We start from the raw sequence: 17,819 nt of genomic DNA, 5'->3' as shown, positions 1-17,819 counted from the left end.
TTCTTATACAATTATGGAAATAAAGAAAAAAGTTAATGTCTCTTTTCACTTCACCTCCATTCAATTCTTACTGCCAGTGATAACTGCAATTAAGGACTTGGTATATATTTTCCAGACCCTTTTCTAGGCAGAGACACATTTTTTTCCTCTTCTAAAACTCTTATTAAGATGAATGTTGGCCTGTCTGGATGAGTCTTGTGGCTTTTAATTTTTGTCTCATACTTTGCATATCCTTTCCATTCTGGGAGAATTTTTGGCTTTCTTTTCTGGTCACTGATTTTGATGTTAGCTATTTTCATTCTGCTCTTTAAGTCTTCAACTGTCTAGTTTTTATTTTTGCAATACCATTTTAAATTTCCAAGAATATTGGTGGTGTTTTCTGTGGTTTTTTTTTTTTTTTCTTTTTTGAGACAGAGTCTTGCTCTTTCACCCAGGCTGGAGTGCAGTGGCGTGATCTTGGCTCACTGCAACTTCCGCCTCCCGGGTTGAAGCAACTCTCTTGCCTCAGCCTCCCAAGTAGCTGGGACTGCAGGTACCCGCCACCACGCCTGGCTAATTTTTCTTTAAAATTTATTTTTAGTTGAGACGTGGTTTCACCATCTTGGCCAGGCTGGTCTTGAACTGCTGACCTCGTGATCCACCCACCTCAGCCTTCCAAGTGCTAGGATTACAGGCATGAGCCACCGTGCCCGGTCTGGCTGTTCTTATAGCTGTGATAAACATTTAAATCTCTTTTAGAATATTAATTATACTAATTATATTTCCTTAAGTTCTTCTGTTTGTTGACTTTGGGGACTCTAATTCTGTTGTTGTTTCTCAAATGTTTGGTGACTAACCACTTGCATAAGAATCACTTTGGGTGATAGTTAAAAGTGAAGATTTCTGTTCCCCAATTTAGACATACTCTGATGATGGGATCATGAATCATTTTCAAAAATAAACCTTCCCAGGTGATCCTTAAGCACACTAAATGTTCCAAACCATTAATCTAGATTATACAGTATTATAAGCTGCTGTATATTTTTCAGTTAGACTGAGTATTCGGGTAATCTTGCAGGTTTGTAAGATTGTAAGGTTCTGACTCTATGAGTGCTAGGTCAAGTCATTATACTAGAGGGAGGACAATATGCAGATGTAGGTAGTCCTTTAGAATATGCAAAGCAAATAGTTTATCTTCTTGGAGCAGAAGCTTCTTGGCTTTTGTGGTAGACTTGCCTAGTTTTTCTGGTAGCAGAACTCATCCTGATTTCTGTTACAATTCCCACAGAGGTCCTTGACCTAGAGTTCATGGGGATTCATATGTAGAATTCCGGGTGTCTGTGGACGTGGATGAGGAAAAAAAATAGTTCTTTATTTTACAAAGTTCTATTTGAAATTCAGCACTTTAGTTATTAATATTATTAAATACAAACCACAGTGCATATGATACCTAAGACTTTGTCACTTATAGAAATTACAGATATTTTCATACCACATTACATCATGTATGCTTATCACTGTGTCTGAATTGTGAGAGTTATTAGGCTTACTGCTAGATCTCACTAGTTAATATAATGAATAAAAAATTATATATGTCAATGGAATTGATTTCCTTTTAAAATTGCATCTGTTATTTTTATGCATTACAATTTTTGTTTTGTTATGACATGAAGTCTCGCTCTTGTCACCCAGGCTGGAGTGCAAAGGCGTGACCTCAGCTCACTGCAAGCTCCACCTCCCGAGTTCAAGCGATTCTCCTGCCTCAGCCTCCTGAGTAGCTGGGATTACAGGTGCCTGCCACCACGCCCAGCTAATTTTTGTATTTTTAGTAGAGACGAGGTTTCACCATGTTGGCCTCACTGGTTTCGAACCCCTGACCTCAGGCAATCCATCCTGCCTTGGCCTCCCAAAGTGCTGGGATTTTTTGAGAAGGGGTTTTAGTTTTTATGGGATATTGGCTTGATTATTCTGCCCTTTAATTGCTTCGCAGACAGTATGTTCAGTCTCTAAAGCCTGATTCTAGAGTCCTGTTGGAAACTCTTATTATTATTTTTTTTTGGAGGTCTTTTCTTCCCTAAGTGGAAGTGCTTTTTGTTGAGTTTTTGCCATTAGCCTGCTCTTTGTTTTTCTTCCTACCTCCCTCTTCTTTCCTTCTTTTCCCTTCTTCTTCCATAATTTCCCTCCTTATTCTTTCTTTTCTTAATTGGTTCCTTTCATTTTACTGAGAAGTTAAAACATTTGCACATTTACAAATTTAAATGATACAGTAATCTCCAATGAGTTTTGGGGAAATATAATTTAAAACAATATATCCTGCCAGCCCAGGACACGCTTCACGAAGGAAAACAATTTTATAATTGATAAGCATTAAACCAGAATGTGATATATACCACAGGCAATCAGCTAAAAAATAGAGACATAAAGAAATCTCAATGTTTTGTATAGCTTAGGAGACACAACCCATTAGATACATGTTCTCAAGATAAATGATAACTATTCCTTAAGTAAGAGGACTTGACAGTACCGTTTGTATACATAGTTCATCCTAAACTCACCTGATAATTTGAATGACTGTCTCTGTTCACTAATTGCCTGTGTCCAAAGGAACTTTTTATATGTTTTTGACAGGAGACAAGTTTGTAACTTGCAGCCAGGCACCCACCAAAGTTAGACTCCTGCCTTCCCACAGAAACTGGGAGATAGGGACACTACCTTCTTTGATGATTACATTTAAAAGAGATGACTTCCAGGTCCTTGAGAAAGACATTCTCCCAAGATTCTTTTCATCCTTGGGTTGAAAAGCTGGCGAGAAGCCTATTTAGCTTTTAAGAAGATTTACATACATTTCAAAGGGCAGAGAAAGACTCACCATGACAGGTTTTGTAAAGTAAATGGTAATGTGTCGTTCCCTTTTCCCCAAGGAAAATTATATTTTGCTTTTTTAAAGATCTGTATTTATCCTTACCTTTTCCCCAGAAACAAGTATTTTAAACCATTTTTTGTGTTTTAGTCCAGAGATTGTTATGTATATACAAGTGTGAGTATAACTGAGGGGTAAATTGTTAGCACAGTACCTGTTCTATAAATGTTTGTTGAATCCACACTTCACTCTGTTCTCAAGCCTCTTGTAACCTAGCAAGAAGCAAACAGGGAAGGCTTTATGGAAAGGAAATTGAGCTAGGGCTTGAAGGATGGGAGATTTTGATAGTAGAATGTTTAATGGCTTTTCACAGTTATCTAAAAGGGGGCTTACAAAACTTTGATGCCTATAAATATATGAGAGTTTGCAATTTCGGTGGGTAAGTAAGAACTAAGTAAGATTATTTACTAGTAAGAGGCCCCTTATTTGCCAGAAAATCTTCATTCAGGAACACACCATTAAGGATGAATAGCAGAACAGAATTAAAGTTGGTCTTACTTGGGACTGAAACCACCTTTGTAAAAAATAAAACATGAGAAAATTATGACATGAAGGAGATCTGATATAACCAACCCCCATCTGGCCTTTAACCTCCAAACTGCCCTTAATTATTCTGTGCCAGGGCCAAGCTAACTTTAGACCACCAGATTAAGAAGAGATGAAGATCCTGAATTCTGCTAAGGTGTACACATAAACAATTAACAGCCATTATTCTGGAGGTCACAAGATTTGCAACTCCCCCAGTTACTCCTGCAGATAACATCACTATTATAGCGCCTAAGATTGACCTTTTGAGATATCTTTTTACATTTCTGAGGATGGTCTACCCCTGCCCATCTGTCCCGTGGCCCCACCCAAAAGCTGACTCCCTGTCCCGCCAAACTATCCTTGAAAAACCCTAGCCTCTGAATTTTCAAGGAGATTAATTTGGTAATAACTCTGTCTCCCACATGGTATAGCTGACCTCGTGTCTATTAAAATCTTTATTGCAATGCTGTGGTCTTAGTGAACTGGCTTTGTGCAGTGGGTGGGAAGAACCCATTGGGTGGTTTCAGGACTGTCACGTCAGTTTGATTAATCAGTAGGTCAACATACTTTGTTTTAGATCTCATAAATTCAGCTTTCTTATTAGTAGCTGTATTAGTCTGTTCTTGCACTGCTATGAATACCTGAGACTGGGAAATTTATAAAGAAAACAGGTTTAATTGGCTTACAGTTCTGCAGGCTGTACAGGAAGCATGAGAGCTTCTGGGGAGCCTCAGGAAACTTTCAATCATGGTGGAAGGTGAAGGGGAAATAGGCATGTCTTACATGGTTGGAGCGGGAGGAAGAGAGAGAGGGAGGAGGTACTATACACCTTCAAACAACCAGATCTCATGAAAACTCACTCACTCTACAGTACCAAGGGGAGATGGTACTAAACCATTCGTGAGAACTCTGCCTCCATGATCTAATCACCTCCCACCAAGCTCCTCCTCCAACATTAGTAGTTACATTTTGACATGAGATTTGTGTTGGGGACATCCATATCCAAACCATATCAGTAGGAATCAAGACATTTCATAGTACATATCTGGGAAAAAAATACTTTTAGGTCTAAGAGATTTGCTTTATCATTTCCTTCTAATAAAAGCCTATTTCCTTCTTAGGAAAGTTGCATTCCTAAGTTTGTATTTTCCTCTTTCAAAGAGAGGACTAATATCACTCCTTTTCTGTATTACCAGCCATATTCCAGCTGTCACAAGATTTGCAACTCCCTCAATTACTCCTGCAGGTAACGTCACTACGCCTTTTCTGTAGTCATGAAATGGGAATTTCCAGCCCAAGCTCATTAATACCATACTACAGTATTTGCAACAGGTAAGAAGATAGTCTGGTTGGAAACCAGATTTTGAGGAACCACACTGAATGTCAAGCTAAGAAATTTGGACTTTGTTAATGAGGAATATTTTATCATGGAAGGGACAAAATCAAACAGGTATTGTGGAAGATTAATCAGTCATGATGTGCAGATTATTTTGCAGGGTTAAATGGAGGCAAGAAAAATCAAGATATTTGTATAATATTTCAGGTAAAGTGTAATAAAAACCCAAAGTAAAGGAGTTGAAATGGAAGGGAGAGGGATAGGTATGAAAAAAGAACTGACAGTTGTAGTGACTGGAAGTGGCCCAAGATAGCTTAGATATCCAATGGATCTATGCCTAGAAGAATGGTGACATCATATCTTCAGTAGGAGGACATATTAGTCTGTTCTCATGCTGTTAATAAGGACATACCCAAGACTGGATAATTTGTAAAGGAAACAGGGTTTAATTGGTTCACTGTTCCACGTGGCTAGGGAGGCCTCACAATCATGGCGGAAGGCGAATGAGGAGCTAAGTTACTTCTTACATGGTGCCAGTCAAGAGAGCTTGTTCAGGAGAACTCCGTTTTGTAAAACCATCAGATCTCGTGAGACTTATTCACTACCAGGAGAACAGTATGGGGGAAACTGCCCCCATGATTCATTTATCTTCACTTGGTCCCATCCTTGACACATGGGGATTATTACAATTCAAGGTGAAATTTGGGTGGGGACACAGCCAAATCATATCAGAGGATGAACTGAATTGGGAGAAGTAAGATAGAAATGGAACAAGGGAGACAGCCAAAAAGAAAGAGATACAAGCTTCTGAAGATTCAAATACATTTTTTTGGAGTTAGTTTTATGAGGTAAATTATTTTAACACAAGTATATATGGTATGTAAACTAAAATAAGCAATTATTTCCATAAATATTATTTAAAGAATGTTAGTTTGAATTATTCCAAGTTCAGAAGATTATCTAGTATTTTTTAAAGCAAATATGTCCATAGTTCCCTTTTTATATAGCTGTAGATGCCATCGTAATAATATTACAAAAAAAATGTTTGGAAGGTTACATTTATTATGTAAGGTGATATTACAGTTACTTTTCTTTTGTTTCTGCCACCTGGTGCAAACTTTCTGTCTAGCATGATCAGTCTGTTGGATAAAGCACTTTATTCAAAATGGAATGATGTTTATATTAGACATGTTCTTAGAGTAAGGTGAAATCAAGAAAAGTGAAGTAGCCTATGATAGTTATTAATTCTTACATTAAAAAATTAGTAAAACATAATTTTTATTAGGTTTTATTAGTTTGGTCATGCGAATTCCAGCCTTCATTTAGAGGAATCTGTTTTTACTTTTATGAAGAGATGGAGGGTAGTAAGTTGTAGAGTTCCTTGTTTTAAGACACAGTTTGATAAAATTTGGTTAGTAGTGTGAATCATAGTATAGCACCACATTTGGCTTTGTAGGGTATTGATTATGGCTTTATTATGGAGAACATTGTTCAGTGGCCATGCTATTCCTAGGGTGGGCACTTATGGCTTCATTACTGTCAGGTGTTCACTGCTAAGTTTAAGATTTAGGGTTTCCCAAATCTAGCCATAAATCTATCATTTACAGGCTTTATTTTCATACTTTAGTATTTACAGTAAGATTTGGAAAGGCAAGAAGGGTATCAGGCAATTATTTTTTGAAACTGAATTAAACTTTATGTTATGAATAGAACCTCAAAGCTTGTTTTCTGAGACCAATCGAAAAGGAAAAAAAAGTCTTTGTAAATTCTAAAAAGAAATTTTTTGATGAAGATACTATTGACTTTGAAGAAAATATTGCCAACATAATAGTTTTTATAATAAGCATGATTAACATTTAAAAGAAATGGCAAAAATGTCTTATGTTTTCTTTGACAAATCCAGGACTCTCTTCATGGGTGTGTCTCACAGATAGAAGGGTCTCATATTTGGTTTAATTACCTGAGTTTGCTATATTAAAATTCTGAATATATTTTGAACAAGGTGCCTTATACTTGCACATTGCACTGAGCCTTTCAAATCACATTGCTAGTCGTGGATGAATCTTTTGGCTTCTTTCAGGTTGACTTGGACTCTGCTTAGTTCCCATCACCTGATACGAACTCTACTTTTAACATGTGAAATGGAGGATATAATTGCAATTAAAGTAAAGCCTGTAGGTTGATTACTGACATCTAATCAGTATGGACTAAGTGCAAGTTATATGTTCACAAAAATCTCAGCCTCATTAGCCACAAATGACCACTTGAAGTTAAATGAATAATTTAGTAGGCAGGATCCAAAAGAGCAAAGCCTAAAAGCCTCAGAGCAAAAGGAAAAAATGGAAAGCAAAGAATAGACATAAGGTGTCTCCCAACACTCTGACGACTCTTCAAGCCTACTCTAAGCCAATCAGTTGGCATATGTCATGTCCTGCAGATGGAAAAGCAGCATGTGCAAATATATACCGTACAGATGCATGGATCTGCTATGCAGCTGTTGGAAGGTATATTTGTTAAGCAGCCTGACAATGTCCACGAGTTTTGAAAAAAGGTAGTTGCATTATGGGAGGTAGATTAATCTTGTTTGTTTCACATGGAAACCATGCTGTCCCTAATAGGCATAGTGGCTTGCTTCTTCCATGCCTAGAATGAGTCTGACATTATTTTTTTTCCTCACATTACTATCTTAGTCATGTGAGTGTTGAGTCAGTCTTACAGACAGGGAGGGAAGCCCAATGCAGAGTAGGAACTTTGGTGATGGATGAAGCAATGTGATAAATAGATACAGCCAAACAGATGAGTGACTCAGAGACAGGGAGAGCTTCAGTTGGGGTCAATGGACGCTTCGATGAAAAAACAGGAGGAAACACATACTGAGACACATTAAACTGAAGGTAGTGAGAATAGTCCATTTTAGTTGATGCTTTCTAATGCTTATGAATTTCTAAGTCTTAATATTTCTAACCTAAATATGGGGCTTAAAATATTTGTAACAAGGTGTAATGTGTATGGTGTTCACATTACAGTTGTTTTTTGTAAAAGTGAATGAAAAGTGCATGCATGACTGTCTTTTGGGTTTTGGGGGAGTTAATGAGGAAAGGGCAATGGGCTGAACAGTATTGTTTACCTGGTATATGACTTGTGGGCATATTTGGGGGTCATGGCTTGAGCTTGGGAAAGCATTAAAGAATTTTGACTTGATATAGACTCCTACTCCTGGCCTTCCTTGTGTGGGTTGATTTGGAGATGGGATCACTTTACCTCATTCAGGCAGGCTGCAGTTTACCAAGGTGCCTCCTTGGAACCACCCATGGTTAGAGGGAGAATTTTGGTGCTGATGCAGAGGCGGTATCAACCAAGAATCTTGGTTCTATAGGAATTTTGTGCCTTCTTTAGAGAGTATTAAACGGCCCTTCTTTACTTGAGAAGTCCCCTTAAATTGAGAAGTTGGATGCTCTTCTCTTTTTATCAATAGTAAGAGTTTCTATTTTTAAATCATGCATTCCTGAGCATATTTTGAAGTTTCTACATACTTTCCCACCACCAGATCTTCAAATATGGAATAGCAGGCAAGGTCACAACTAAGTTAATTAAAAAACCCTTTAAATTTAATCATTTCTCATCCAGGGTGCAGAAAAAATTCAGCTCATTTCTTCCTATATTAGTTTTCATCAGGACCCAATATATCTCTCCTGTTAGCTGTTGTGATATGTGCCCGTGCTTGTCTCTCTAGATGAAGCACTCCTTCTCAGAGATTTTGGCCTTCATATTCAATGGATTTTTCCTGTCTGCAAAGAAAAGGGACAAAGTGTTCTTACCATACTTTTGCTTGGTAGTCATAATAGTTAAGTAGTGTTTTTATAATATCCTGATAAGAAAAGTCTGGAATGGTGTTCGGTGATGGGATTTTCCTCAATGGCATTATGTATTGTTAAATTTAAAAGGTGTAGTTTATGCTCTTTAATAGCACATCCCACTGCATAAGATCAATATCTACTTGAAAAATAGTCTAGTTATGAATGATACTATTCTTTCAACATTAATTTCATTTTGAATGTTGTTTCACATCCCATTTGCCAAAGCTATGTGAATATTGTAAAGTTCAGGAAGGGACATGCTGAACACCTGCACTTTATAAAAATACAAAAACCAAGCCTGGGCGTGGTAGCGCATGCCAGTAATCCCAGCACTATGGGAGGCCAAGGCGGGTGGAACATGAGGTCAGGAGATCGAGACCATCCTGGCTAACACAGTGAAATCCTGTCTCTACTAAAAATACAAAAAATTATCCAGGCGTGGTGGTGGGCACCTGTAGTCCTAGCTACTCGGGAGGCTTAGGCAGAAGAATTGCTTGAACTTGGGAGGCGGAGGTTGCAGACAGCCAAGATTGTGCCACTGCATTCCAGCCTGGACAACAGAGTGAGACTCCGTCTCAAAAAAAAAAAAAAAAAATCAAAAAAGAGAAAACTTGTAGTCATTTACAATTTTCTATAGTGATGAAAGCTGGATTTTTATTTGGCTAAATTGTCAGGTACCTCCACCGTTATCCCTTTATCACTTAAATGTTCTTTTGAATCATGAAACACAGAAGCATATTGGTTTTAGTACTGTCAATGTGAATGACACAAGAGCCTTTAGCAAACTGTTTCTTCTCTTTTACTTTCTTTTTTTGTCACTTTTTCTCTTTTCCAATCTCTTTTCTCCATTCCTCCTCTTCTGTCCTGTCAGTCCCCTTCTCCATACTCCTTCTATCCCCTTTCCTCTTTCCCTTCCCCCTTTACCTTATTTTTTTTACATCTCCCTCCTCTTTCTGTCCTTCCTTTCTCCTCCTCCATCTTTCCCTCCTTCCTATATTGCACATGTTCTTGTTCCTTCATAGAATGAAAAATGTAAATCATATTGATAAAGCACCAAGGGAAAAAATAAGGCTCTTTGGTAAAAATTTTAAAGACTATAAATATCAAAGTATAGCAGAAGGAATGATCTTGGTTTAACATTTTCCTGACCAACTTTTGAGTATGTCATTATATAACTAGCAAAGCAAAAAATCTGAACAGTGTAAAGTGCATGAACAGTTGATTTTTCTACAGGTGTTCTCAATTTGGAAAGGATATTAAGCCAGGGACTGACATTTTCAGTCTTGCATCGACACTTTATAAGAACAGTACCAGCAACATCCTTCATTAATAAGAGAAGGATATAAAATGGAGCAGAATGAATTAAACTGTGAAATAGATGAATGTTGCCTTTGATCACCCTTTCCATTTTCCTTCTCAGAGTTCTTTTTTCTCAGAGTATCTGTTCCCTATCTTCCCACTGATGCTCCATATCTCTAAATCCTAGCCACACAAGACTTGCTTCCTGTCCTTCCACATTGTGACTCATATTCTCTGGAGCTGCCTCTTGTTTAGTCTAACTCATTCTCAACTAGTCATTAGGGAAAAGGATCTGATAAAGTAAGGCCTTAGTGACTGGCAACAGCTTAAACTTTTATCCTCCACCAGTGCTTTCTCCAAAGATACCCACTTGTTTAGGGAAATAGTGTTTTTAATCACAATCAATCAACCATCAACCATCTAGGTACCTAAAGGATATCACAACTTATCCTGGCACAATCTCATATGGAAAATAAAATGAAAATCAACTTCAAGAGTTGTGCTATTCAATGTGGTAGCCACTACTCACATGTGGCTTTTCAATTTAAAATTAAATTAGTCATAATTAAATAAACTAAAAATTCAGTTTCTTACTTGTACTATCCAAATTTCAGATGTTCAGTAGCTACTATGTTGACCATTGTAGATACAGAAAATTTTCATCAACATAGAATACTCTTTTGGACAGTACTCCAGAGTGTACTTTAGAGTCAATACAGTTTCTTCGCAATTTCTTACCAAGACAATATAGCTTTATGTAGACTCCAAAATGATGATTTTATGGCACTTATAGGTTCATATGTCCTAAAGTAAAATTAAACACAATGACTAGAGCAATTTTTTTCTTAAGCCCTAGTTAACTGGAAAATGACTTAGAAACATTTGAGTTAATTTCTATTTAACTGGATATTAAACTGTAGGAAAAGAGGAGATTTTTAACTCTTTTCATGCCAAGAACATCTTTAGTTGGTTGTAACTTCAAAATGTTCAGAATACCCAGAATCCTTAAACAGCAGTACTCTAGAGAATATGGGGAAGACATCAGGGACCACATCAAGAATATCTTAAGGATGCTGTTATTGAGAAGTTGTCACCACCCAGCAGTCATTTTCACACTCATCATTGTTAAGGAATTCTAGAGCAGACATGACTTTGAGAGTTTTACAGTTGCAAGCTATGACTGCGCCATATCGGCTACTTGTTTTAATGCTCTACTCTGGTGCACTATTCACCCATGAATCCAGGGCTTGTGCTTAACCTGCTATTTCTCCCAAAGGACATAATTATAGACAGAAGTGAAAGGTAGAATCAAACAAAAATAGAGCACAATTGGGATTACTTATTTTTTCCGTTTGCCCCCTGCGTACCTTTTCTTCTTTGTTGATGAAATTGTTTTCTGGGAGAACTCCATGGGAATAACAATTGACATAAACCTCAGAAATGACAGGAACTATTCAAATGTTTGTTTAAATTTTGCAGATTTGTAGTCATTTAGGCTCGGAATCATAAACCTCATGGACATAGAAGGTGGGACACACGTGACGTTACTGAGAAATTAAGATTTAATATACTTAAAAATATTGGGGCATATACTTTATTTTTAATAACCATCTCATTGTGTATAAAAATCATCTGTATTTTCTCTAAGTTCAATGTAGACAGAATAAGTTAATCACTGTTGCTTCTATATTTTTAGGATTTTTTACACATTTTAAATACAGACCTTGTAAAACACAAACATGTAAACACATATTTCCAAACAGATAATCAATCACAAAAGCTCCTTCATTAATATATATTGCCTCAATCTACAATATTATGGTAAGATTAATTCAATATAATATTCAATATTACAACAAAGTCAACAGATTCCTGGAGGTGCTTGTGTTACTATCCTTTTATGCGGAGGTTGTGAAAATAGGAGAATCCGTCAAGGTTTATCATATTATTGATATAAAAAGATAAAAGTGAAAGAATTCACGATGTGTGGTGCTGTGCATAGACTGGTTTGCTTAACTGACGGAAATATGCCTAGGAGAAGAGGTTACTACCTTAGGTGAAATGAGTGAAAGCAGATGAATGAAATTTTTATCACTGTTCTGGTTTAACCATCATTACAGTATTAGGGCTATTTAAATAGTGTATGTTCATTACTTAGAAGATTTTTAAAGGAGTCTGTACGTATTATATTTAATTGATAAGTATATTGGGTGTCTAAAATATTTGCTTTTTTTCTGTTCTAATTGATACACAACAAAATGCAAGTTAGGTACCCTTTGACTTACTATAGCTAAGTATGTATTTAAATTTGTATGTGTAGATTACACTAATTTGCCAAAGTACTACAAATAATTTGTGTTGATCATCTTGCTAATTTACTTTATTTTTCACATTTTGCCTTTTTAATAAGACTTTTTTATATCTAAAGCTTCTATTCTTTAGATTAAGTGGAAATGCATTAAAACAAGAAATATACTACACAAAAGGGAGTCTGTGAGGTCTCTCAATAGCATTTTCTGTTGGTAATCATAAGGAAAAATTTCATTCCACTTTTATCACTCATTCTGAAGATTGATAATGTAGTTGCTTGAGAAACATTACTTATGCTATGTGCTTATTATTTCTGCTGCTCTCAACGTGAAGCATAGCATATGTTTTTGTGAAGAATGTCAGTACTTGATTATAATCATAGCTGCATCTCGTTTGATAGGCAATTTCACTTTGGAGAATAGGTGTAAGACTTTGAGTATTTTTAGTGTAAATCAGGTCAATCCCATCAGAGAATATAGAGTATGTGAATGATGAATAGCATTTATTCCATCGTGTTATTAAAATACAGAAAACTTTTTCCAACCAAAATATTGATTTTGTGCTTCAGCTTGTTTAAGATTGTGTATAAGTTCTGCATGTCCTGGTAAGGCATGGTCACAGCCTTGTTCAGAATCTGAAATATATTGGATGATTAATAAATATTGGTGGAATGATACACATCTGTATGGTCTGTTGGAGTGTTCTGTTTAGGAAAAACTGCTTCCTTCATATGGGTCTATGGTTTTATTCATCACGTATAGATGGTAGTGTGTTTAAATGCAGAAAATAACATTAGCAAGGAAACCACTGAGGTGGAGCCTATTCCGCCCACCCATCCCAGATATTAAAACACGTTATAAAGCTACATTAAGTAAAGTTCTATATGGTAGGTGTAGGTTTTATTTTCCTCATTCTACCAGGGATGGAATAAAGGCTTCAGCAGTTGAAACCACTTTCCCAATATGAGTAGGGAACCAAAATTCATGTTCAGTTTTTCTGACTCCAGAGCTCCACTGAAAAAGCCCTGATACTTTTAGGTCATATGTCTTTATTTTCTTCTTCTTTTTTTTTTTAAAGATAAGTATCCATATTTATCCCGTTAGTAAAAATGTTTTTATAATTTACCTTTTGAGTAGCATTATGAATTAATGGCTCCCCAGACTCAACATGTCCAAATAATACTCAATCGGAACTAAATAGTATGAGCTCCTTTAAATGCACTGGACTCCTTTGTTCTTTTGCTGTCATCCCTGCTAATTTTAAGTGATTTTGATTTCTGGCCACCAGATGTTCCATTTTGATTCTTCCCATCCTAAGATATAAAATCAGCAACCTTACATGGAGTACAGATATAGGGAATATTAGTATTAAATAAAAGGCTTCCAACCCTTTAGTATTAAAGAAAGGCTAGATGACTTTTCTGTAATACTAATTTTTTTCTTATTTTTAAGACTTTTTTTTGGAGCAGTTTTAGATTAACAACAAAATTAACAGAAATGTACAGAGATTTCCCCCATTGTGTTCTGATGCCCTGCTCCTACACATGGATGGCCTCCCCATTATCAATATCCCCCAAATGTGGTGCATTTGTTACAATTGATGAACCTAAACTGACATGTTGTTATCACCCACAATCTCTAGTTTATATTAGAGTTCACTCTTAGTGTTGTACATGCTGTGGGCTTGGAAAAATGTATAATGAAATTCATCCACCGTTATTATCATGTAGAGTATTTTTACTGCTTTAAAAATTCTCTGTTCTCTGCCTGTTCATCCATCCCTCCTTGCTAACTGCTGGCAACCACTGACTTCTTACTGTCTCCATAGTTTTTCCCTTTTTAGAATGTCATATACTATAGTTGGAATTACACAGATGCACCATTTTCATATGGGATTCTTTCATGTAGTAATATGCATTTAAGTTTCCGCTATGTCTTTTTGTGGCTTGGTATCTCATTTATTTTTAGTGCTGAATAATATTCCATTGTCTGGATGTACCACAGTTTATCCATTTACCTACTAAAGGACCTCTTGGTTGCTTCCAAGTTTTGGCAGTTATGAATAAGCTGCTATGAACATCCATGTGAAGGTTTTTGTGTAGACATGTTTTTGACTCATTTGGGCAAATACCAAGAAGTGCAATTGCTGGGTTATATTGTAAAGTATGTTCAGTTTGTTTTCCAACAACCCCATTAAAAAGTGGGCAAAGGACATGAACAGACACATTTCAAAAGAAGGCATACATGTAGCCAACAAACATAGTTTTAAAAAAGCTCAGCATCACTGATCTTAGAGAAATGCAGATCAAAACTACAATGAGCTATCATCTCACACCAGTCAGAATGGCTATTATCTGAAGTAAAAAAATAACAGATGTTGGCGAGGTTGTGGAGCAAAAGGAACACTTATATACTGCTAGTGTGAGCCTAAATTAGTTCAACCATTGTGGAGAGTAGTGTGTCAATTTCTCAATACCTAAAAACAGAAATTCTATTTGACCCGAAGGAATATAAATCATTCTGTCATAAAGACACATGCACACATATGTTCATTGCAGCACTATTCATAAGAGCAAAGACATGGAATCAAACTAAATGCCCACCAATGATAGACTGGATAAAGAAAATCTCATACACATATATCATGGAATACTATGCAGCCATAGAAAGAGTGAGATTATGTCCTTTGCAGGAACATGGGTGGAGCTGGAGACCATTCTCCTGAGCAAACCAAAGCAGTAACAGAAAACCAAATACTGCATTCTCTCATTTGTAAGTGGGAGCTAAATGATGAGAACACATAAAGGGAAACAACAGACACTGCTGCCTAATGGGGGCGGAGGGTGGGAGGAGGGAGAGGTTCAGGAAAATAATGAATGGGTACTAGGCTTAATACCTGGTGACAAAATAATCCGTATAACAAACCCTCATGACACAAGTTTACCTGTATAACAAACATGAACAGGTACCCCGACTTAAAAGTTTTTATTTTTTATTTATTTTTATTTATTATTATTATTATTATTATTTTGTTATTTAGTTTTTATTTCATAATCATAAACTTAACTCTGGAAAATAATGAATGGGTACTAGGCTTAATACCTGGGAGAGAACAAGGAAAACATGGAACCCAAAGGGAACTGCAGCGAGAGCACAAAGATTCTAGGATACTGCGAGCAAATGGGGTAGAGGGGTGCTCTCCTGAGCTGCAGAAGGAATGGTCTGGTGGTTAAGATAAAACACAAGTCAAACTTATTCGAGTTGTCCACAGTCAGCAATGGTGATCTTCTTGCTGGTCTTGCCATTCCTGGACCCAAAGTGCTCCATGGCCTCCACAATATTCATGCCTTCTTTCACTTTGCCAAAGACCACATGCTTGCCATCCAACCACTCAGTCATGGCAGTGCAGATGAAAAACTGGGAACCATTTGTGTTGGGTCCAGCATTTGCCATGGACAAGATACCAGGACCTGTATGCTTTAGGATGAAGTTCTCATCTTCAAATTTCTCCCCATAGATGGACTTGCCACCAGTGCCATTATGGCATGTGAAGTCACCACCCTGACACATAAACCCTGGAATAATTCTGTGAAAGCAGGAACCCTTATAACCAAATCCTTTCTCTCCAGTGCTCAGAGCACGAAAATTTTCTGCTGTCTTTGGAACCTTGTCCGCAAACAGCTTGAAGGAGACGCGGCCCAAGGGCTCGCCATCGACGGCAATGTCGAAGAACACGATAGGGTTGACCATGTCTAGTAGTGCAGCAATTTCCTCGGCAGCAGCGTCTGCAAAGCCAAAAGTTTTTAAAATAATTGTTTTGTTTTAAAAATTTGAATTAAAACAATTTTAAATATTCAATTGACAAATAAAGAATGTATATATTAAAGGTATACAATGTGATGATTTTATATACATGTGCATTGTGTAATTATTACTCCAATCATGTTAATTAACATATCCATTACCATCTATGTTGTACATTGGATCCCCAGAGCTTGTTTATCTTATAACTGAAAGTTTGCCCCCATTGGTCAACATCTCCCCATTTCCCACACCCTCTCATCCTTGCCAACTGCTGCTTCACTCTGTTTTTATGATTTATGTCAAATCGAAACTGTTTGATTTTACATATAAGTGATATCATATTGTATTTGTCTTTCTGTGTCTGGCTGATTTCACTTAGCAAAATGCCCTCCAGGTTCATCCACAAATGGCAAGATTTCCTTCATTTCTTATGGCTGAATACTATTCTATTGTAAGCAGTTGTATATATACATATATATGACCATTTCTTTATTCATTCATTCATTTACAGACACTTAGGTAGTTGCCATGTTTTGGCTATTGTGATAATGATGGAATGAATGTGGGAGTGAAGATGTCTCTTTGAGTTACTTAGTTCCTTCAGATATAAATTCAGAAGTGGAATTGCTAGATCTTGTGGTAGTTATATATTTAATTTTTGAGGAATCTCCCCACTTTTTTTCATAATGATTGTATCAATTTACATTCCTACCAACAGTGTGCAAAAGTTCCCTTTTCTCCACATCTTCTCAAATACATATTATCTCTTGTCTTTTTAATAATATCCATCCTAACAAGTCTGAGGTAATATCTCATTGTGGTTTTGAGTTGTATTTCCCTTGATGATCAGTGCTATTGAAGAACTTTTGATGCACTATTGGCCTTTTGTGTGTTTTCTTTTCAGAAGTGTCTATTCAGGGCCTTTACTTATTTTTAATTGGATTATTGTTATTATTATATTGTTATTGAGTGGTGTGAGTTCCTACTATATTTTGGATATTAACCCCATATTGAATACGTGGTCTGCAAATATTTTCTCCCATTCTTTCTGTGTGTTGCCTTTTCATTTTGTTCGTTGTTTGCTTTGCAGAAGATTTTTAGTTTGATGTAGTCCCACTTAAATCTTTTTGCTTTTGTTCCTTGTGCTTTTGGTGTCATCCAAAAAGGCATTGTCGAGACCAATGTCAAGAATCTTTTACCCACTGTTTTCTTCTAGGAGTTTTATAGTTTCAGGTATTACAGTTATGTCTTTTATCCATTTCAAATTAATTTTTGTGAGTGATGTAGATAAGGGTCCAATTTTATTTTATTTTTGTATGTAAATATTCAGTTTTCCCAGCACCATTTATTGAAGAGACTATTCTTTCCCCATTGTGCTTTTATCGAATATTAGTTGACTGTATATGTGTGTGTTTATTCCTGGGCTCTTAATTCTATTCTAATGGTGTTTATGTATGTTTTTATACTAGTACTATACTGTTTTGATTGCTATAGCTTTGTAATATACTTTGAAATCAGGAAGTGTGATCCCTCCAGTTTTGTTCTTAAGATTGTTTGGCTATTTGTGGTCTTTTGTGGTTTTGTATGAATGTTAGAATTGTTTTTTCTATTTCTTTGAAGAATACTGTTAGAATTTTGACATAGATTGTTTTGACTCTGTAGATCACTTTGGGTAATATAGACATTTAACAGTACTGGGGGGCGGAGCAAGATGGCCGAATAGGAACAGCTGCAGTCTCCAACTCCCAGCGCGAAGGACACAGAAGACCGGTGATTTCTGCATTTTG

The 17,819-nt window shown here is 36.5% G+C and overlaps 1 protein-coding gene and 1 pseudogene across 2 annotated transcripts in view; one reads left to right on the top strand and one right to left on the bottom strand.

Annotated features, from left to right (window-relative positions):
• CTNNA3 (catenin (cadherin-associated protein), alpha 3) overlaps positions 1-17,819 on the top strand; it is a 518,663-nt gene that overhangs the window by 484,559 nt on the left and 16,285 nt on the right. The window lies entirely within an intron of this gene.
• LOC105501042 lies at positions 15,336-15,985 on the bottom strand (annotated as a pseudogene). Its single transcript, XR_001000126.1, has one exon. The product of XR_001000126.1 is annotated as a peptidyl-prolyl cis-trans isomerase A pseudogene (transcript).

This window comes from Colobus angolensis, unplaced genomic scaffold, assembly GCF_000951035.1.
Source record: "Colobus angolensis palliatus isolate OR3802 unplaced genomic scaffold, Cang.pa_1.0 Scaffold12, whole genome shotgun sequence".
Taxonomy (NCBI): domain Eukaryota; kingdom Metazoa; phylum Chordata; class Mammalia; order Primates; family Cercopithecidae; genus Colobus; species Colobus angolensis.
The sequence above is the reverse complement of the archived record's forward strand: the minus strand, read 5'-3'. Positions and strand labels throughout refer to the sequence as shown.